Here is a 6,000-nt window from a genome sequence, read left to right on the forward strand (position 1 = left end):
TTAAAGTGTCTTGCCTTTGTAATTTATTAACTTTTATAATAGAGTGATAGCTGAGTTGGACAACGGAAACGGCATCACAGTTATACTCCTGGATTTTACTATAGCTTATGACACGATATCCCATGGAATACTGTTACTCAAATTAGAACAAATGATGATGTGGATAAGAGAATGGCTCATGGAGAGATAACAAAAAGTAGTGTATAGAGCAGTAGGGTCCAGGTGAAGCAGCTGACTAGTGGTGTGCTGCAAGGCTCTGCACGTGGACCATTATTGTTTACTTTGCACATAAATGATATAGGAAATTAGTTCAAGGGTGATATTCAGTTGTTTGCTGATGATGCAAACTTGGGTAGCACAATAATTAATTAAGCTGATACAACGTGATTTAAATTATTTAATGACTTGCAGAATGATTTAAAAGCTCCATAGCTCAGTCAGTATAGACGAAACCCTTTGGTCATAAAGACCTGGGTTCGATTCCCGTCAGTGACGTGAGGAACTTTATCTCGCCTCTTTCGACGAAAGGTAAGTTAGCCGGTCTCATACGGAGGTAGGGAGTTTTCTCGCCCGGAGACTCGGGTTTTTCATTCCCCCCCCCACAGAACAGGCAAACTGACCTCATGAACACACATGGAGTATAGTCAGAAATACTGCCCTAAGAGGATGCAGCAAGGAGTGACGATCCGGGACGCAAGTGAGTCGCATTAATTAGCTGTAAACCTCTTGGTGGGAGGGGGGGAACTCAACCCGTCCTAAGATAGGATGAACCAGTAGATATGATGATTGATGAGAATGATATAAATAAGCTGGCAGTATGGGCAAAACATAATGGATGTCAGTTCAATGTGGAAATTTGGAAAGTTATGCATTTTGGGATTAAAAGATCACAAGAGCTGTGTACCACATTGATGGAACTATGCTCCAAAAGATTGATGAGGCTAGGGACTCAGGGGTGTTGGTGGATGAAGAGTAGAAGTACAGAGAGTACACTGTTAAGGTGCCCAAGATATCTCACAGAATTATTTGGTTATTGAATAATACACTAACATGCAGAGATAAAGAAGTTATTATTCCTCTTTACAAGAAGTTGATATGTCCATATCTGGATTACTGTGCACAGATGTGGTCACCATGAGTCTTGGAGATGAGGAAGTGTTAGAAAAGATTCAGAGGTGAGTGATCAAGTTGATGAGTGATGTAATGAATGTTCTCTACATTGATAGATGTAGGGAACAAACAAAAGTTGATTGATAGGCGAAGGAGATATGATAGACACATTTAACTTACTAAAAGGGTTTATAAGATTGATGCAGGAGAAATATTTCAGCAGTAAAAGAGTGGTGTGCGGTTAGGTTAGATTATCATCCCTGGAAATTATATAAAAGTGTGGTAAACAAAAGTGTGAGGAGTAGATTTTTCCCATGGAGAGTAGTGAATGAATGAAATGCGTTTCCTGACTCAGTTGTCAGTGCTTTGTGTGTCAATGAGTTCAAGAAGAGGTATGATTTATATCGTGTGGATAGTTGGGTCTAATGACTCCATGGAAATGCTCCTATAATGATAATAATAATAATAATAATAAACCGAATTTCTCACAACTGATAACTCAAATAAAATTAAAATAACTAACTGCAAATGTAGCATTCCATATGCCTTCAAAGAGAAAAAGTATTTCTATTTGTATAGCACTTTAACTTTTCTTACATTAACTTTAGATCTCTCACCATCTGATTAACGCTACCTCTCAAATCATACACACCAACCAATGCTATCATCTCATTACACATTCTAACCTTACTTTCTTACTATAAACGCTGTTATTCCTACAGGCAAGCACTCCTTTAACATTCAATTTTGAGCATACAAATAACTGAATCTCCATACTGCAGAATTAAATGTAAATATAGCAGACAACTTAAAGCCAAAAATTATACAAGTATATTAGGGAGATAGGGATTCAGAGACCACTTCATTTGAGGCTATCCAGTATGAGACAGAGGCCAATGGGAGTAGATGTATAATTGGTTGCTGCTTTAATTCAGGACGTATATGGATGTCATCTACTTTCGTCCTTATACTTCCTGAATTATACAGGACAGTACAGCTAGAGCAATTTTTATGGGATTTCAACTATGGGGACAAATTAGAAGCAGGAATGTTCAGAGACAGGAAAGGAATGTTCAAAACATTAGAAGCACACTATTTCTGAAGATTACAAATACAAATTCAGATAAATCAGCTTGTGGCAATACATATAACTGACAATTCCGAGTAGAAAGCAGGTACACATTTTTGAATCGCTCAGAAAGTGGGCGATATGGCGCTAACAGGATAAAAGGCAAACGTTTGCTCTAAGCGAATTGTGTTTCAAGGAAGCTCTTTTCGTGAAAGGATAAAATTACAAACTTGAATGTCTTGTAATATCTCAATGACATCATCTAGTTGATTTTAGGAAGGAAAGAATTATTGAAAAGCTTGAAGAAAGCCGCAGAATTATTGATATTGACAGAGAGTTGGCAATCTCACATAGCGCTGTGTTCAGGCTCTAAGCACCAACCAAATCAATGGAATGTGTTCCAGTCGTTTGCTAAGAGGTCAACCTCGCTCTATTACGGATAACAAAGACAGATTTTTGGTTATAACAGCAAAACAAATATAATGCACCACGGAAAGTCAGCTTGCAATTGCTCCAATCAAGCACAGCAATCCTGATATCTCGACATATTGTGGCAAGACGTCTGCGACAACTTGGCCTGTACTTTATGTCCCTTTATTGACAACTCATCACATGTCTTCACTGATATTATCCATAAAAATTGGACACAGTAACAATGAGCTAATGTACTCTTTACAGATTAGAATCGTTTAGTCTTTCCTTCGATTCTAGAAAAATCTGATCTGGCGTGAAAGTTGTATTGCTTACCTTTGCAAGAATATTTCTGAAAGGTATACATACGGCTGTCCTGGGGTCATGGTTTCGGGAGGCATTATGCTTAATGGACGCACCGAGCTATAAGTGCTGGAAAAAGAGATTATGACAGGTGATCGATATTGGAACGAAGTTATTCGACGTCTCGTTCGATTGTTGTATGGTGCTGTAGGCGAAGAATATATTTTGGTGCATGGGAGCGGAAGCCCACATCTTACTCAAAAGTTGAGATACTTCTGGAGTCCGAGTATATCCTCGGTCAGAACTCTCCCCATATCCCAACCCCATAGAACACGTTTGAGATGCAATAGGGAGACATTGGTACTCAAAATTCCCCTCCAAAAACAAATATGTCTTGCTATGAAGAAGGAGCGGGCCACTTTGCCTCAAGAAGTCCTGAGTTACTTTGTGCTAAGCAAGGACCTACGTTGTGAGAGCTGCATCGCAGTTCGGGGTGGATATATATTTTATACTGAAGTATCTCTCTTCGCATAGTTTTCTGTAAGCACTGCACATAATTCCTTAACTGTCCTAAGGAAATCGGTAACTTTTGCCAAAAACATATTGCAATTTAATGCATACGAAATTTATAATATGTTTTGGTGTAATATAAGGTATTAGTAAGCTGGGAATAAATTTATGTCGAATTTGGTTGTAATCATGAAATTATTTTCATATACAGGTAAAAATGTAGCTCACCTTAGCATTTGGACACCACTGTTTGTGTTGGCAGTGTCTGGGGTGACTGATTAGTATACTCCAACATCTCACTAAGTGTTTTGATAAGAAGGTGTTTATTCGTAATTCAACTACGTTCAATTATGAATAAAAAATTTTCTGCCAGCGTTAGAAATAAATAAATCTTCTAATGCAACTCATCTCCAAAAGGCATAGAGAAACGCTTGACTACTAAGTTCGTGATTACTAATTATTTACAGGCGACGAGAATGTAGTTGACTACTTTTGTCATAAACTAGCAGTGGAATAATATTGTCTGAAATAATTTTTTTACACTTGTGGGATAAATACTCGATTTTCTGGAAGGAAGGAGGAACTTACTTTTTGGCAATAAATAGCTGCGAAATTGGGAATGGCTATAAAATTGCTTAAGAATAGTTAATTTGTTCAAGAGGATGGAAAACTGTAGTGGTGGTATGTCTGATAACAAGCCGAATTTCCGCCCAACAGACTGTAGCTTTGAATACTACCTTGGATTTTTCGAATGTGCTTGCTGCTTAGTATGAACCTCTGTTTGTTGAAGGCCTGAAGTGGCTATAAAACTCGTTCATGACATCAATAAACGAAATGGTGCATACTGGGAACTTAGATCTCTTGATAGATTTTCTACTTATCAGTTTACCCTTGGTAGCAAAATGTACGGTAGCATTGATCTTTTTTTTTTTTTTTTTTTTGCAAGCACTTATTCAAGTCAAAATCCTTTGAAGTAACTTGTGCAATAGCCAAGTGTCGAAGATAAACTTCGCAATTATGACTGAAAATAGCTTAAAGAGTTTAGAGGCTTCTCTAGGAAACAAAGCTGATAAATGCGTCTCAGACGACTGGAAAAACTGTATTATTCAGTTGATTATTTTCGAAAGGATTTCGAATAGCGGATGGGTTATTATTATCATCTTCATCAACCAGTATTGTATTTACCATCTTATCGTTCATTACCGAATGACAATATCAATCATACCTCTTCTCGAGTCTCATTCGGTGACACTTGAAAAGACCTCGGTTCGAACACTTTCTTGCACTGTAAATAATTCAACTGAAGGGAAGATAGGCGAGCTTATAAAGAAGTGACGGCTTCTTTTCCAAGAAACACTTCGCGCACCAAAAAACTGCACATCATTTTTCTTTTCAGAATTGTGTTGCTTGGAAATTGTGCCTTTTTATATGCTCAGTATATACCACCAAACGTAGGTACGATGAGCATATAAAAATGTTGATCTGTATTCTAATATCGACCATAGTAACTGAGATTGGACCTTCAGCCCGAAGGGAAGATGGCAGAAACAAGACCGAGAGGCTATAGAACAGCTCGAGTCATGCTAGGGCAGGCATTAGCAGTTTTAAAATGCCAAAACTGCAAACTAGACTTATCGGAAATGAAAAAGATTTCCATGCGATTTTTTTAGCGTTATTCTTGCCAGATATGCTATATCGGTGCTCAGACTTCTAATCCATCTCAGCTAGCCATTTTTCCGTCTACTCTGCCTCCCCATCGTTAAGGAGTTCATAACTATCAGCAAGCGTATATCTATTTTATTTATTCGTATGGGTTTCCCCACCCGTTCCGCGACCTTTATTAACGAAAGGTTGAGCCCTCCTAGTCAGGGTTTAAGTATGTATTTTATGACTGTAGATCTCTGTATGTCACTGATCGCTTTGCCTGTTCTGAGGGACAAAAAACCTGAGTTTCCCGATAAAAAAAAAACTTTCTACTTCTGTCTGAGACAGGTTAACACACCCGTCGAAAGAAATCAGATAAAAGGTTTCACGTCATGTACAGGAATCGAACCCAGGTCTTTCCAACCAAAGTGCTTCGCCTATACCGTGTGATCTAACCTTGAAAATGTCGTTCTGTCGGTTTTGCAATGGTAATTCGGGATGATGGCATTATTCTTTTGGTTATCTGCCTCAAGAGTGTCTTGGACTGATGAGACAATGAAGTCGTATGCTGGCATTGTGTCAGATAGATATGTTTTTTTACAGACGTTGATCGTAAATTTGCTGCTACCTTTTTTTCAATGATTTCGAATTTCCTAGAAGTTTCGATGAGCGTAATAAGCACTGTTCTAGCCTATCTATGAAATTCGAAGTCATTGAAAAAAGGTAGCAGCAAATTTACGATCAACGTCTGTAAAAAAAACATATCTATCTGACACAATGCCAGCACGCTTTACGACTTCATTGTCTCATCAGTCCAAGAGCCTTTTGAGGCAGATAACTAAAAGAATAATGCCAACATCCCGAATTACCATTGAGAAACCGATAGAACGATATTTTCAAGGTTAGGGAACAATGCAACTTCAAATTTGATCCCAAGAAAATCGTCAGCTGTG

This window comes from Typopeltis vanoorti, chromosome 10 (genome assembly GCF_054136105.1).
Source record: "Typopeltis vanoorti isolate ZY-2024b chromosome 10, IOZ_Tvanoo_1.0, whole genome shotgun sequence".
Taxonomy (NCBI): domain Eukaryota; kingdom Metazoa; phylum Arthropoda; class Arachnida; order Uropygi; family Thelyphonidae; genus Typopeltis; species Typopeltis vanoorti.